This window comes from Pleurodeles waltl, chromosome 6 (assembly GCF_031143425.1).
Source record: "Pleurodeles waltl isolate 20211129_DDA chromosome 6, aPleWal1.hap1.20221129, whole genome shotgun sequence".
NCBI lineage: Eukaryota > Metazoa > Chordata > Amphibia > Caudata > Salamandridae > Pleurodeles > Pleurodeles waltl.
This window is the reverse complement of record NC_090445.1, coordinates 300,992,782-301,010,321: the sequence shown is the minus strand read 5'-3', so window position 1 is coordinate 301,010,321 and position 17,540 is coordinate 300,992,782.

Here is a 17,540-nt window from a genome sequence, read left to right as displayed (position 1 = left end):
CCTGGTGGTACCCGCTTCCTGCTGCCAATGGGTCAGCATGGGCATTTACCCCAGTTTCAGCCCCTTATTCCCTTGTAGGCAATGGGGTGTCACCCTCAGGTTCAGCCTCCTATCGATGGAACCTCCGGGGTGGGTTTCCCACACCCCTTTCCCTTCCTCTTTCTGTCAGACACCTGGGCCACTCTTTCAGGCTCCAAGGCCCCTTGATCACCTTGATGGGCTGCCATAGACCGGGTGGCCGCACATGTCCACCTAGGCAGACCCAACATCTGGAAGTGTAACCAGCGTTCCACCTCACTCCACGGGGAATACTCCAGGTAATTGCCTATCAGACAATCAACAGGCGTGGTGGGACTCACAGCTACCGTCAATGAACCTAAGACCCCCTCCACCTAAATGGAACCTGTGCTAACTTACACAGGCACTCTGAGTTGGCTACAACAACTACTTGGTAGAACACATTAGGAACGACTTGCTTGTCAGACACCAAGTGACACCTCACAGTAGTCACGCTGGCTCCTTTGTCTCTCAGTGACTACACTCTCTGTTCATTGATGGTCACCCACTGCCTGTTATTCTTAGTGTTCTCAGGCATGAAGGTCCTCTGGACCATATCACTGTCCCCTAGTGAGACAAGGGTCATCTCAGCTGGTTCCCACCCTTCTCTTTGAATAAACTCCTCCCCAAACGCTACACTGGCCAAACCCTGTGACTGAGAACCAGTGGGTGCTGGTGTCCAGTTGGGACATTTGGTGTTTCCCCTAGTGTGACCCACATGATCCCATGCAAAACATTTGTGGGGACCCTTCTCTGCAGGGTTCCCTTTAGAGATCCATAGTTTATTCTAACCTGGGGGGCTGGGAATCCTTACCCTGGGAACTAAGTTAGGGCCCTTTGGAGAACTCCTCTTGTTTATCCTTCCCCCATCCCCCACCCACTTCCTCTGAAGGGGACCCTGCCCAACTACGGCTGAGTCTCCTCCATAGCTCTTTTGGACACTGGTGTCCTCCCACCAGTCTGCTTCCTGGGCAAGCTTCCTGGGGTCAGTCAGCTTGCTGTCAATTAGGTGCTGGCACAGCTCTGGAAAACAAAGACTGTACAAGTGCACTCACACAATCAAAATGTGCAGCTCCTCATAATCTGTAACCATTCTGCCCCTCACCCAACCATCAAGTGAGATGCAAAATCAAGACATTCCAACCAAATTTGAGGTCTTCTTGTAAGACCTGAACTACTCCTAGTATTACTGTAGCCCGAGACTATATCTAGTGAGTAGGGTGTCCTTCATGATAGAATAGGTGAGTCCCTGAGGATCCCCTAGGACTGTCAAGATGCCCTTCCCCTCTACCTCAAAGTACTTCTATAGATCCACCCCCAGTGTACCTCAGGCATCTGGTTCGTGTGAAGAGCTAACTCTTACCCCTTAAACCACAAGTGTATGTCATCCTCCCTCTTGCCAGATCTTTGGGGATATGCACTCTTTTTTCAGGCTGCACTGCGGTACTGCTGCCACCATCTGTGCTGGACCTGTCCTTTAGGTCCAGCTTCTTTTAACTCAATTCTTGTGCAAAGATCAGTTTCTTCTCTTTCATGGCAAGTCTGTCTTTTTCCTCTTTCCTTTTGATTCTAGCCAGCTGCAGCTCTCTCTCATGCTGAAGTCTGAGATTTTCCATCTCCAGTTGGTGCCCCCTGATTTCCCTCCTATTCTACAGTTCCTCCTGGGTCAGGCCTTTGGATGAAACATTGCTGCCTGCCCGGGAGGCCCTCCTTCAAGGTAGGTCAGGGTTATTCAACACAACATCATGCAAGCTCTGCACCTACTCCTCCACAGCATCCTCCTCTGCTGTGTGCTACTCAGCCTCTTTTACTGCCAACCAGTCTTTCAGTGCCTATTGCAGCCCCTCCTTCCTAGCGGAGCTTTTGATTGGACCCCTTAATTCCCTACCAAACTGCTTGAGTTGAGCCACTGGGAACTCCTCTAGTTTCACCACCTCAAACACCACATTTATAGTGGCTGGTGATGGCTCCCCAGACTGAGACATGCTCGTGGGTAAGGTTCAACCCATGTTCAGAAAGCAAGGAAAATCCACAAAAAAGGAAAAAAGGAAAAAACAAAAATCCAAGAGAAAAAACTGTATGTGGTTGCGTAATAGTCCACAATAAAACAGTAGTGTACACCAATCACTGCATGTCAAATACAAATGCAAGTTCTAATCCCCACCGCTGATTTCCAATGTTAGAAATGAGTTTTCTGGTTGGCCGTCAGTTTGCACTCTGTCCAAGCAGGGACCCTCATTCTAGTCAAGGTAATAGAGATACAAACGTAGCATAACCCCTGCTCACCCCTTCGGTAGCTTGGCACAAGCAGTCAGGCTTATCTCAAAGGCAATGTGTAAAGTATTTGTACAATCACACACAATAACACAATGATAACACCACAAAAGTACTCAACACCAGTTTTGAAAAATAGCCAATATTTATCTGAGTAAAACAACACCAATATGAAAAAAATCAAACATACACAAGCAATGTTACGAATATTCAAAGATTAAACTTCAATATAGCGTTTAGAAACACAAATGCGTCAATTTGGTGTTATCACAGCATTGTGACTGAGTCATTCCTAACAATTCAACACCAATGGTGCCGGTCATAGAGACGCACTGACCCTCAGGTACAGCACATTTTAAAAGTGAGGAAACAAGCCGGTGACAGAGCCAGGGAAGCGAGGCCTCACTGGATCCAGTACGGCATCGATTTAGGTGCTGCAGAGCAGTGGAGCAGAGGTGTTGGTGCAAATCGTCGGGTCCTTGCTGCAGAGCAGTGGTGATGAGGCTGCGTTGGTGCGAAGCTCTGGTAGGGTTGATGTCCGTTGGGCCAAGATGCGGGGGGCTACCTCAGGGGGTCATGGCCATGCCACAGGGCAGCAAGAATCATGGAGGAGTTGGGTGTCACAGACATCGGTGACACAGCACTCAGGACTCCCAAGGTCACAGGATGTCAGTGGGGCTGGAGCGGCGTCAGGCCTGTGAAGTCAGTCGAATTGGAAGTTTAAACCTGCCCACACAGGCACTGCAGAGGAAGGTCTGAGTCATGTTTACAGGGCTACTCATGTGGGTGGCACAAACAGTGCTGCAGGCACACTAGTAGCATTTGGTTTACAAGCCCTGGGCACCTCGAGAGAGCCAATCAATTATACAATTTGCACAGAGAGCACTTGCAATTTAGCACTGGCCAGCAGTGGTAAATTGCCCAGAGTACCAAAAACCAGCAAAACAAAGTCCAGCACACAGTCAAAAATACAGGAAGCAGAGGCAAAAAGACAGGGGAAACTGTGAGAGAGGTCCTTTTTTCTACATGGTTATTCCCTCACTTTTTGCCTGATGTTGATGAGTCCTAGAAATGCTAGAGCCAGGGCCCCTGCTAACCAGGTTCTCTGAGCCTGAGCTCTTTCCCTAGATCAGTTGTGATGGATTGGTGCAATTGGACCCACCCTTAGCTACCACTATAAGTCCCTAGTAAAGGGGCACTTATGTGCCCATGGCATGGGGTACTGAGGGCAGGAACACTGATTGTGCCACTCTCTAAGGCCGTGCATCCAGATGCACCCAGCACTGCCATTGCAGGATGAGTGTTCTGGTGCATACCTAAAATACAAACTCGGAATATACATGAGTGTTGGGACAGTTAAAGGGAGTGGGCACATGGTGAAAAAAATACTCAGGTACATATGACCCGCTGTTGGTTGCACAGGGGTATGGTCCATGGGGCCATTGAAAGATGGTAAGATGGCAATGGCATGTCAACGAGTTAGCTCAGTGGCACACAAGGAAGACAGTTCATGTAAGGGTCACTTCCTGGCGCTGAGCTTGGGCTTGGCTGGTGGTTCAGTGGCATATCTGGGTCTGAGGGCATGTCTGCAAAGGTGCAGCTGGGATGCATGGGTAGGGGTGCTGATGTCCTGTGAGTCCTCTGGCAGTGTCACCAGTCCAGTGGGTGCTGAAGATGTAGATGGCAGGGCAGTGTCTTGGTTAGTGGTAGGGGCTTGCAGATGGATGGAGAACTCAGGCTGGCTATGGTACTGGCGCTGCAGCACCCCTGCACTGGAGGACATGGTGACATTCAGTTGTTTCCATTGCTCATGGCCTCCTGGTGGTGTGCTATCTGCAGCCTCTGATTCTGCTCCAAGGTGGCCAGGATCTGGCACATTCTGTCCTGGGAAAAGTAGTATGCTCCCAGGACCTCAGTTATCACCTCCTGGGATGCTGCATCCATCCTTTGGCCACCCCCCTGGGCCACTAATGCCCTCCCACTGGCCCTAGCACCCTGTGCCTGTGTCCCCAACACAGGTCTGGCAGTCCCACTCGTAGTTGGCCATTCCTCATCCTGCCTTGTGGTGGGTGGAGAATCTGGCCTCTGTACATGTGGACAGCCAGGCTCTGGTCGAGTGACACTGGTGTGGGGTCGTTTGGCCAAAGCTGATGTTGGTGGCTGAGTGGTAAAGGTGTCAGTGGTGTCCTGGGTGGGGCTTCTGGAGGGTGACTGTCCAGGGGTGTGGGATGGGCCAAGGATTTCCTCTGTGTCCAGACATCCCTTTGTACTCTCCTGAGAGGGGTCTCCGTTGTCAGGTGGAGGACTGGCACTCCTTGATGTCTCAGTCCGGTTGGCATGGGTGGAGGTGCCTGACTGTGAGAGAATAGAGATGTAGGTGTCCTGTACTTTTTTGTCAATTGCAGCACTGGTCAGCACTATTTGATTCTTAAATTCCCATGTAGTGGCATGCATATCCCTTAGTGTACATTTAGATGCATTTTTTGAGGGGGGTGATGGTGCATTGTGGGTGCTAGAGTGCCACGGGATTACATGCAGGGGTTGGTGACTGTGCACAGGAGGCTGGCTGGTGATGTGTTTGGGGGATTGTGGGCATGCAGCGAACTGGGTGTGGGTATGTGGGTGTTGTTGACTGGGTAGGGGATGGGGTCCTGGTGGTAGTGAGGGGATGGGGTGATACATGCATTATAGGTGTGGTGACTGTTAAGATATTGTAGTTGACCTACCTGAGTCCACTCCTCCAGTGAGTAAGGTGAGGCCCTCCCGGTGGAGGATAGCCAGGACCTTCGGGGAAGAGGAGGTGGGGGACCACCACTAGTCTTCTGTACGGCAATGTTGTGCCTGGATGCCATGGACCGAACCTTCTGGGGCAGGTCGTTCCATCTCTTCTTGATGTCTTCCCGTCTGCGTGGATGGTTTCCCACTGCATTTAGTTTGTTGACAATCGTCTGCCATAGCTCCATCTTCCTGGCCATGGGTTGTCTGCTGCACCTGTGCCCCAAATAGGTGTGGTTCAACCCTGAATATTTCATCCACGATGGTCCTTAGCTCCCTGTCTGTGAAGCGGGGGTGCTTAGGGGGTGCCATGGTGTGTGTTGTGGGTGGTGTATTGTAGGTGTATTGATGACGTTGCTGTTGTGTGGTTGGGTGTGTGGCTTGTGATAGTGGTTGAGCAATGTATGTGTTTTGGTGGTATATTTGTGTGTGTGATGTGTGTGATGGTGAGGTCAGTGTATGCATGTTGTTTTGTCAATATCTGTTGTGCTATTGGCGTTGCAAAGGATTGTGGGGTGTGTATGTTTTAAGTTGTTGGGGATGTGTCTCAGGTGTGTGTTTTTCAGACTTGCCAATGTGTGTATTTGTTGATGGCGGGTCCCATTACTGGCCGTTCAACATTCACTGTTCGCCAAGCTGATTTGTGCATCATTATTTGGTAGGCGGGGGATTTGTCTGCATGGTGGTGGAAGGGTGGAATGTACTGCCTTTCTGCCGTTGTTGGCCCTGACGGTAGGTGAAGGTTGCAGGATTTTTGGAGGTTTGTCTTTTTGGCATCATTATACGGCGGTGTGCAGTTCACCGTTATTGGCGGTCTTTTGTTCACTGATAGCACAGCGGTCTGTGGTGATTGCCACCAAGTTCATAATGAGGGCCATAATAATTGATTAATTTGAATCAGGCATCCCTATACAACTTTGGTACCTTCTCTAGTATGGTCATCCAATCACCCTCGGATATGGGAATCCCCAAGGCTTCTCCCAAGGTCGGCAGGGTTTCTAGGGGCTGAAGCACGTCTTCCCTTATTGCCTCATAACGGCCTTTGATGTTGTCCAGTGACAAAATTATACATTGACAACTTTTATGAGACTGTGGTCGTGATTCCAACTTACCAGTTCCCCAGTGCTTGTGGAGTGTGGTCACCACTGTCCTGTGCAGTAGGAAGTGGCCCTGTGGTAGATCAAATTCTTAGTGAAAGTCCTCAAACAGGAGATGCTCCTCAACATGGAATACGTCTCCAATTCTTGACTCATCCACGGTCGACCTATCTGCAAACCATCCCCAGGTCTTGCCCTGGGACAGAGTTGACAGCAGGGTCATGGGTAGCTCCAGTCAATATGGAACTTGCATATGTGTCTTCTGAAGGACGCCCCAGTTTGCCTGCCCGCCATCCACTGCTGGAACTACTGTAGTTGGGCTGCAAGGTAGTATATTTCAAAATCAGGCACAGTCAGTCCACCATATTTCCTGGAGAGCTGCAATGTGGATTGCATCACCCTGCTATTGCCCGAATACCATATGAATGCAGTGTTCAGCGAATCTTACTCCTGGAATATTGCACGAGGAATTCACACCAGGAGCACCGCAAAGAAATATAGCAATTGTGTGAGTGCCACCATCTTAAGCAGTGCTACTTGCCCTGCTACTGATCATGGAAGTGTTTTCCAGAAATCAGTGCTCACTTTTAGTGCCCTAATGGCCATTCCTACATTCCCAACCAGGAGATCAGTCTGGTCCTGAAAGATTTTGACACCTAATTGTGACAAGCATCGGGGTTCCAACTGAAGTATTTCAAGTCCCTCAAGGGGTTCACAGCCTCCCCTGTAGGTAACAGCCTTGAGTTTTGCCAATTAACTGTCAAGCCTGATATTGAGGTGAGCTCCTTCAACAGGGCCCTGGCACCTCCCATGTCCATTTTCATATTCCTAAGGAAGATTAAGTGATAGTCTGCACATAAGTAAATGTCGGAGGTGATGGTCATCAACCTGTGTACCCTGTTATTTATTTTCTGCTTTTGCATTGCTGGCCAGAGGTTCCATGGTCTATGCAAAAAGAAAGGGCAACTATGCCTTGTTCTGCACCCTACCTTACAGCTCTCTGAGATGGCCTGTCTCGTGCACACTCTGGCTGTGGGGTCCTTTTCACCATATAGAAAAAAAACCTCAGAGCTTTTCCTATATCAACAGCAAACACTACTGCTTCTCTACAGTCGTATAAAGCAGCCTCCAATAAAAGTCAAAAGGCACCAAATACATTATCTTGGGCATGAGTAGAAGGAGTCTGGTAGCCAAAATCCTGCTAAGGATCCCATAGTCCATAAACACCATCAACAACAGTCAACAACAGTCAATAGACTTTGCAGGATTCCCAGTTTTCAAAAGTGTAATCATGTAGGAAAGTACCCTCTTTTTGAACCCCAGTGATTATGCTCTCTCTCGTCTTCAGGGCGATTTAGGGTCTCTCTCTTGGGTGGTTCTTGAGATTCAGATTGCAAGACTCCAGCAGGATTCCACTGCATCCTTTACTTCACCTTCTCACTGAAGAAACTGCATTTGGGCTCTCCTGGAACTCTACAAACTCCAACAAAGAAGCAAAGACGACTTCTGCAACATTGTATCTTCCACTCCTGCCAGCAACTCCAACTGTTTCCCAGTCGTGCATCCTCAGAGAACAGCCTGTCTTCAGCCTGCACCAGAAGAACAAAGGAATCTCCATAGGAGTGAAGGAGTCACTCTCCTGCTTCAGCAAGCACCTTTCTGCATCAAAGACCGTCGGCGAGAGTCCCCTGTCCTGATGAGTTGCGTGGATCTAGCATCACGGGTGGTGGACTGAAGTGGTCCCAACGGTACTGACGTTCTACTGTTCAACTTTGGTGGAGGTAAGAGCTTGTCTCCCCACGCAAGACAGTATGCCTGTGCAGTTGCCAAGGCTTGTTTGCATCATTCCATGAAGTTCTTCATGTACCGTGCAGCTTCAGTCCCCAGCACTCCATCCTGCGAAGCACAGCTTTCTGCGTTGTTCTCCGCCAGCGTGGGACCCTTTGTTGTAGTACTGCGTGAGCATCCTTTTGCACTTTTTTGTCCCCATTCTGTGGGACTCCTGTGTGTGTTGCCTGGTCTTCTGTGGGCTCTCTGAGTTGCCGAGAGCCCCCTCTGACTCCTCCTCCTGGGTAGAGTCCACAAGCCACAAGGTCCCTCCTAGTCCCGGGCAGCACCATTTTCTGCTAACAGTGAGCTTTGTGTGTGCCAAGGCTTGTTGGTGGAATCCAGTGACGCAAAAGAGACTGCAATCTTCCATTTGGCATGGGATATCATCTGCACTAACCAGGAACCGGCATCCATCTTCTTGGATGTAGTACTGACTGTTGTTTCTCATCGGTGGTTCTTTTGCACCTTCATCCGGGTTAACAGGTGCTCCTGTTCTCTCTGGACTCTTCTGTGCTTCTTGGACTTGGTCCCCTTCCTCCACAGGTCTTCATGTCCAGTAATCCACTGTTGGTGTCTTGCAGTCTCTTCTGGTTCTTGTATAATCTTCTTTCTCATGCTTTTGTGTTCTAGGAAATTTACTGTGCTTTACTCCTGCTTTCCTGCTGTCCTGGGTTCTGCGGTGGGAGCTATTACTTATCTTCGGTGTTTTCTAGTACTCCCAGCACCACTCTACACACTACACTTGCCTAGGTGGGAAACCAACATTCACATTCCACTTTCTTAGTATTGTTGCGTAGGCTCTCATTATTCTAATGAGACTACTGGATTTGATTTGAGCGGCAGAATCGCCTGTGGTGTGGGGGGCTGAGTCTAACCCACTACAGGTAACACCTATCGCCTAGTCCAGGTTTTGCTCTGGCTAACTAGAAGGGCCTCATCTCTAGCAAAGAGCAGGGATGATTTTTCAGCCGAAGGCATGACTCAATTGACTCCTCATTGAAATCGTGGTCACTCAGATCGCATCTGTTTATCTCATTTGTATTAGTCTCACATATACAAGGCCAATCAGAGGCAGTATATGTTTCAATAAGGTTTTAATGAAGCATCTGCATCTTAGATACTCAAGCATGTACAGCAATAACCAGAACGATGAAGCATGACAGGCTTAGCATTGTGACAGGGAAAGTAAAGCATAAAAATAACACAACCATATTGTCACTAGAGTCATTAAAATAATTCCTTCCTAGGCTATATTAGAGCACAGCAGATTAAGCTCTATTTCTGCCCTTCATGTTCCCCTGGGAAGACATCATCCCTCATAACTAAGCAAGAGGCATGAAGTCTGCATAAGCAGCTGTAGCAAAGCGTTCAGCAATCAGCATACAGTTGTGGTCATCTGGCTGGAATCTCCCTCTAACTGTATGGGACTGAGAAGTGTTTTTATAATAAAACAGCTAATGTTCTGAGAAAATGTCCCTACGTAAGGATGTGTGTGTTTCTATGAATACCAGAGACAAAGTGCTACCACGTTTACCGGCAACCTATCTTACTGCAGCCTTGAGAAAAGCACAGAGTAAAAGAAATGTCTTGTTTAAGAACGCAGTGCTGGCCTAGGCAAAGAACAGCTAGATAGAGAGAAATAAAACAAGACCGCAAATGTGGCTACTGTTAAAATAATAAACAAAGCTGAATAAATCTGGGTTAAAGTGCACAGCAACAGGCCTAAATAACGTGCATGGAGCTATAACTAAAATGGCTATACAACAGTATATGGTTTGTGTTCCCCCACGTCCCATTCTAACTATTGTGAGTTTCACTATTTGCACTGTTTTCTGTTTTTACAGCTACTTATGCATACTAGGGTACATCCTTTGTGTATTATTTACCTCCTAAGGGAGTATAGTATTTATGGTATTTTTTGGCATTTGTGTCACTAAAATAAAGTACCTTTTTTTGTAATACTGAGTATTTTCTTTCATGTGTGTGAGTACTGTGTGACTACAATGGTATTGCAAGAGCTCCTATATAAATCTTGGCTGCTCAGCTACAGCTCCCCTAGAGAGCCTGGCTTCTAGACACTGCCTACATTTCACTAATAAGGGATAACTGGACCTGGTATAAGGTGTAAGTACCTTAGGTACCCAAACAAAACGGACCAGCCTCGTAGACATCACCAGCACCTCCTAGGAATATTTCAGTAGGCAACCCATATAGCTAGCTGCTTTGTCCAGGCCTCTCAGTCTGGGGGCTAGATCTTCAGCACACGTGCCACAGACCATGATGGGGAACCTGCCTGTTTCAGGGGATTTGCCTTGTGCTGAGATCTTTATCACCACTTGTATCTCCTGCAGGTTTATGTCCCTGCCTATTCCCTCAGCCTCTTCATTTGTGATATTTGGGAGGGGTATTTATTGGATGTGGTAATATCCTTTTCTTTATCAATTGTTACTAAGAGATGTTCTGTTACTATGTGAGCCACTCATGCTTGTGAGCAAGACAGTTCTTGGAATGTAGAATGCAGAGGGTCAAGGAAGATTCTTTCAGAGGCGGTTGAGTTTGGACGTCTTCCTGACAGGATGAGGCTTCTAGATGTTCTGCTTGTCTTATAATAAACCAAATCTACACAACCATTGATGAAGAAATATCTCTTCTGTTACCTCAGGGCTGTATCTTCAACATACGTGCCATAGACCATGATGGGGAACCTGCCTGTTTCAGGGGATTTGCCTCGTGCTAAGCTCTTTATCACCACTCGCATTTCCTGCAGGTTTATGGCCCTGCCTATTCCCTCAGCCTCTTCATTTGTGATCTCTGGGAGGGGTATTTATTGGTCCTTCATTGCATGCTCTAACGCTCATATATTAGCCAGTGTGATAGCGGATGTTGGTTGATCTCAATCAGTGTAAAGCTCCACTATGACCGAGCCTCTCTTTGCTAGGTTAGCAAGTCAGGCCAAGAGGGATCCAGGTTGATAGCACACTGCATGAGATCACATCATATAACTTCTCTAATTGAAACACCCAAATGTCTAGCAAGGTTTGCTCTAAGTCTAGATGCTCAGGCATGCTCCTCTCAACCTCTCTCAATTCCTGCTCTGTTGCCAGGACTTCCTGTAGAAAAGTACCTCTGAAACACCCCCATTCAGCTATGGATTTCTACATGTGTAACACCATGAAGACATACCACTTTATATGGGGAGGATGCTGCGCTGTTGTTGTCTGCAAAGTATTACCTCATGTTATCCTCAATCACCTTGTAGTACATTGGGCCTTCTAATGATTCAGGTTTCAATCTCCACATAGGGAAACAGGGATTACGGTGCGTCAATTTGAGTCTGAGAAGGACCAGATTGCAATCTGCTATTGTTCTGGCTAGATATTTCACATCATGTACTAAGCTGTGAATGCCAGGGGTGCAGAAGAACATACCCAGTTGTATGTGTAATTTGTGTAGGCTACAAAAAAAGACTAGTCCTAAGTTTGTGGGTGTATCTGATGCCAGGCGTCTATTAACCCCCATCTGGTCTGTCAGTCTGAGAAGAGATGGGCCATCTGGGACACTTTGGTTCTGTCAGCAGAGGGTGGTAGCAGTCAGCATTGAGATTTGCTACACAATTAAAGTCTACTCCCATGGTGTAGGAGGCTGGCCTGGCTTATAGTGGGTACCTGATGGTACTTACACCTTTTGCCAGGTCCAGTTATCCCTTATCAGTAGATTAGTAGTGTTCTAGCAGCTTAGGCTGATAGAGATAGCTTTAGCAGAGCAGCTTAGGCTGAACTAGGAGACATGCAAAGCTCCTACTATACCACTTATATCATTTAGCACTATATCATAAGAATCACAATCCTCAGAGTTACTAAAAATAAAGGTACTTTATTTTAGTGACAATGTGCCAAAGGTATCTCAGAGGATATACTCCCTTAGGAGGTAAGTAAAATACACAAAATATACCCACAAACCAAAATCAGGTAAGTAAACAGTTAGAAAAGTAGTGCAAACACTGTAGAATACAATAGGATGCAATCGGATGCAATAGAATGCAATAGGCCTAGGGGCAACACAAACCATATACTAAGAAAGTGGAAGACAAACCACTTAGGGACCACAGGCCTAGTGTAGTGTGTAGAGAGTCACTGGGAGTGTAAGAAAACACTAAGGGTGTCCAAGATACCCCATCCCAAGACCCTGAAAAGTAGGAGTAAAGTTACCCCACTTCTCTGCAAAGACGATAACTGACTGAAAAGCACTGAAGATGGATTCCTGGACCTGAGGACCTGCAAAGGAAGGTGACAAAGTCCAAGAGTCACAAAAGTTCTAGGGGGGCAGGAGCCCACTAAACCCCAGATGAAGGTGCAAAATGGCTGCCTCTGGGTGGAAGAAGCTGAAGATTCTGCAACAACAGAAGGTGCCAGGATCTTCTGCTTTGCATAGAAGATGTTCCACAGCGTGCTAGAGGATGCAGAGTTGTTTCCATGCAGAAAGACCGCAAACAAGCCTTGCTAGCTGCAAAGCTCGCAGATAAAGAAAATGGCTGCTGCCCGGCCCAGGAAGGACCAGGAGGTCACCCCTTGAAGGAGGAAACAGAGGGGTTGCTCAGCACCACAGAGAGCCCATGCAGAAGCACTTGAACAGGCGTTCAAGAAATCTAAGCATGGCAGTCATCTCAACACTACAAAGGAGGGTCCCATGAAGTCGGTGGTCAACTCAGCAAGTTGAGCAATGCAGGATGGAGTGCTGGGGACCTGGCTGTGCTGTGCATGAAGGATTCCTTGCAAAAGTGCACAGAAGCCCTAGCAGCTGCAGTTCATGCAGTACACAGAATTACTGTCTGGCGTGGGGAGTCAAGGACTTACCTCCACCAAATTTGGACAGAAGGAACATTGGACTGTCGGGTTCACTTTGATCTAGCTCCTGTGTTCCAGGGACCAGGCTCGTTGAGATGAGAGGGGACCCAGAGGACCGGTGAAGCCGAAATTTGGTGCCTGCGTTAGCAGGGGGAAGATTCCTTCAACCCACGGGAGGTTTCTTCTTGGCTTCCAGTGCAGGGTGAAGGCAGACAGCCCTCAGAGTAAGCACCACCAAGTAAGAGTTCAGAAAGCCGGAAGGATTAGGAGCTACAATGTTGCTCGTAGTCGTCTTGCTACTTTGTTGAGGTTTTGCAGACGTCCTGGAGCAGTCAGCGGTCGATCCTTGGCAGAAGTCGAAGAGAGAGATGCAGAGGTCTTGCATTCGTTATCTGAAGAGAAACCCACAGGAGAGACCCTAAATAGCCCTCAGAGGAAGATTGGCCACCTAACCAGGTAAGCACCTATCAGGAGGGGTCTCTGATGTCACCTGCTGGCATTGGCCACTCAGAGGCCTCCATTGTGCCCTCACATCTCTGCATTCAAGTGGTCACTCCCCTTTCCTTTGTCCAGTTTTGTGCCAGAGCAGGGGCTGGGGGATCCCTGAAACGGTGTAGACTGGCTTATGCAAGGAGGGGACCATCAGTGCCCTTCAAAGCATTTCCAGAGGCTGGGGGAGGCTACTCCTCCCCAGCCCTTAACACCTATTTCCAAAGGGAGAGGGTGTAACACCCTCTCTCAGAGAAAATCCTTTGTTCTGCCTTCCTGGGACTGGGCTGCCCAGACCCCAGGAGTGCAGAAGCCTGTTTGTGGGTTGGCAGCGGCGGTAGCTGCAGTGATGACCCCAGAGAGCTGGTTTGGCAGTATCCGGGGTCCATGCTGGAGACCCGGGGATGAATGTGATTGGCACCCCAATACCAGATTTGGCATGGGGGGACAATTCCATGATCTTAGACATGTTACATGGCCATATTCGGAGTTACCATTGTGAAGCTACAGATAGGTATTGACCTATATGTAGTGCACGCATGCACTCACAAAGTCCAGGGAAATTGCCCGGAACAATGTGGGGGCACCTTGGCTGGTGCAAGGGTGCCCTCACACTTAGAGACTTTTCACCTAACCTTCACTAAGTGAGGGTTAGACATATAGGTGACTTATAAGTTACTTAAGTGCAGTCTAAAATGGCTGTGAAATAACGTGGACGCTATTTCACTCAGGCTGCATTGGCAGTCCTGTGTAAGAATTGTCTGAGCTCCCTATGGGTGGCAAAAGAAATGCTGCAGCCCATAGGGATCTCCGGGAACCCCAATACCCTGGGTACCTAGGTACCATATACTAGGGAACTATAAGGGTGTTCCCGTATGCCAATCAGAATTGGTGAAAATGGTCACTAGCCTGCAGTGACAATTGTAAAAGCAGAGAGAGCATAAGCACTGAGGTTCTGGTTAGCAGAGCCTCAGTGACACATTTAGGCACCACACAGGGAACACATTTAGGCCACGAACTATGAGCACTGGGGTCCTGGCTAGCAGGATCCTAGGGAGACAGGCAAAAACAAACTGACACACAAGTAAAAACGGGGGTAACATGCCAGGCAAGATGGTACTTTCCTACACCGGCGATGGAGGGAGCTGCATCCCACATGGGCCTGGAGGCCGAATCCACAGAGGGTAAGGGCACCAGTGGGACAGAGGGCAAGGGGAGCACCATAATGGGGACTGGAGGGGAGACCACAGACAGCAACTCCTCCTCCGGTGGAAGCTCCCTGGTGGTAGCAGACACCTCTGTGCCCACCCAAACAACAGGTACAGCCGCCACCCTTCTACCAGCACCGTCCTCCCAGCAGCCCCTCAACATGTTTCCCGTGCCCGCTCACCCAGGAGGGTGGGCATCTCCTTCGCCCAGGCACCTCAGGCCCTGCCCCAGTCAGCCCTGCTGCCCTCAGTGAGGAGGCTATTGACCTCCTGAGATCCCTCACTGTTGGGCAATCAACCATTCTGAATGCCATCCAGGGTTTCGAGAGGCATTTGCAACATACAAATGCATACCTGGAGGGCATTCACTCTGGCATGGCAGCCCAACAGAGAGCATTTCAGGATCTGGCCTCAGCACTGATGGCAGCCATTGTCCCTGTGTCTAGCCTCCCCCCCTCCAACTTCCTCTATCCAGTCCCAATCCCCTCAACCCCAACCTATCCCAAGCACATCTTCAGACCAGCATGCACACAAGACAACACACAGGAGTGGTTCGGGCAAACACAAGCACCACGCATCTTCCCACCGGCACTCACACAAGCACCATCCCCATGCAGACACACCGACATCCACTGCCTCCACTGTGTCCCCCTCCTCCTTGTTGTCCACCTCCCTCCCAGTATCGTCTCCACTCACACCTGCATGCACTACATCCTCATCCACTACCTCCATCACCAGCACGCCCATCACAACACACCCCTCACGAGCAGTCACCATCCCCCAACCATACACATGTCCCCTGTGTCCTCTCCCAGTGTGTCTGTGACCCCTCCTCCCGAAGTACACAAACGCAAGCACACACCCACCCAACAACCATCCACCCCTCAATAGCATCCAGCACATGCAGCTTCACCCAAACTCAGCAGACACCTCCTACAACCACTTCCTCTTCCTCCACTCCCAAACCCTCTCCCTCTTCCCTGTGTACTAGGTGCAGTACTCACGGTCGTCTACCGCCATCTTTGATGTTCCTGGTAGATGAGGAGGTAGACCATCATCGGCAGGACCTGTAACTGTGGTTTCCCTTCTGTGTACTGTTTCTGCCATGCTTTTGATGGCGTTGGTACTGCCCCAGAAAAGCTGGCAGATAGGCGGGTTGTGATGTGGTGGGCAGTACATTGTCTTCCGCCTGGTTGTTGGTGGTTACCACTGCGGTGATTGTTGCTACAGCCGTGGTGATCAGTGTGTTAAAGTGGCTGTCTGTGTGTGTGGTCGTGATCCCATATTTTTTTTCCCCGCCGGCCTGTTGGCGGTGTTACCGCCGCTTTAACCCCGACCGCCAGGTTTGTAATGAGGGCCTATATATTTCAGATTTCAGTCCATTTGCCTGAGGCTAAATTGGTGAAATGTACCCCAGTAATATTTTACAGGATAGACAACAACTCCCTATCCATGTATTGGCTGCATGACACTGAGTAAGTAAAGTCAGCAATGGGTACGGCCTTTGTGACTTCAGATGAGTGATGCAATGCAAAAGCATAATACCTAGACTGTCTTACCTTATCAACCTTCACATATGTTGATGAGCAAGTTTCAGAACACTTGCATGATGCAATACCAACCCAAAGTTTAAATTTTTGGACCATGTGTCCTATTTCAGATAAACACCTCATCATGAGTGTGACTCATTGTTCTGAATGATATGATTCTAATCATACTGTGACTACATTTCCATATTGTGCACCTACACTGACCACATGACTCAGTTTGTTTGTTTGATTAGGGGATGCCGTTGTACTGAAGGTATAATGTCCATATCTCTAGCTCAAATATTCAAGTTGGTCTGAAAAGTCACATACAATTGTATAACGTCAGCCTATTTTCACACACATCATGTACATTTGGAGCTTGAGCTGAGACTTTTTAACTTTACCTTCCTAGATAACATGACAGCTGAAGAAGCGAAAACGTTTTACTTAGGAAAGAATCACTACAGTCACATCAGACACATCTCTAAGGCCTTTAGGAAGATGGGTAAACTACACGAGAGGGCCAAAGCATCAGCGTGTTGGAAGTACGAAAGCAAATCGGAGAATTCAGTGTTTCCAAACCAACAATGAGTGACCAAAAGCAGCAGCAGCTGCCCCAACCACAGGCCACACCAGGAACATCTGCTGCCAACCTCACAGGCCAGGAGACCAAGAACACCTGGGATCAATATTCAAATACTTTATCCTCAGGTAATTAGGGAAAATCGACAAAAGGATGGATGGTATCCAGCAGGACAACATAGTGCGGGTTTCTGCACCTCTATAGACTCTTCCACAGAACATTACCCTTTCCTTTGTTATTATGTTGTTTGGATTTTATATTTCTGAGGCATAATTTTAGTTAGGATTTGGAATAGGTCTAGTGACATTAGGTGTTAGTTTTTGTTATTTTATTAGGTAGTTATTTTTAAGTCTGTTTTAATGCTTTTAGGTTTGTAAGTGGGTGGGGGGTCAATGTTTGGTATGTTATTAAAAAAATAGATATTTCTTTAGGTTTACATGTATATTTAGAAAAGGTGGAGATGTAGTTGCTGTTTGTACTGTACCAATCTGTTTGCTGTTTCTATTGTACCGACATAGTATATTAATGGGACAGGCTTGATGTTTAACTTGTCATTTGTCTATAGTGATTAAGACTGTTTAAGCTAGTATTAAGGCTAGTTAGTATAGGCTAGATGGTTGTAGGTAGTTTAAGATAAGTTAAGATAGTGTAGGGTAGGACAAAGTTTAGTTAGTGTGGAATAGGGGTAGGTTCTTTATATACATTTAATAGTATTAGATTTGTTCTATTTTCACAGGTTTGTCATCATTACATAATTAAGAGATGGTACCATTGAGTAAGCTGAGTTTAGTACATGATGTAGCTATCAACCTATAGTCTCTGAAAGTATATGCTGCTCTGTTTGAGGCCTATGG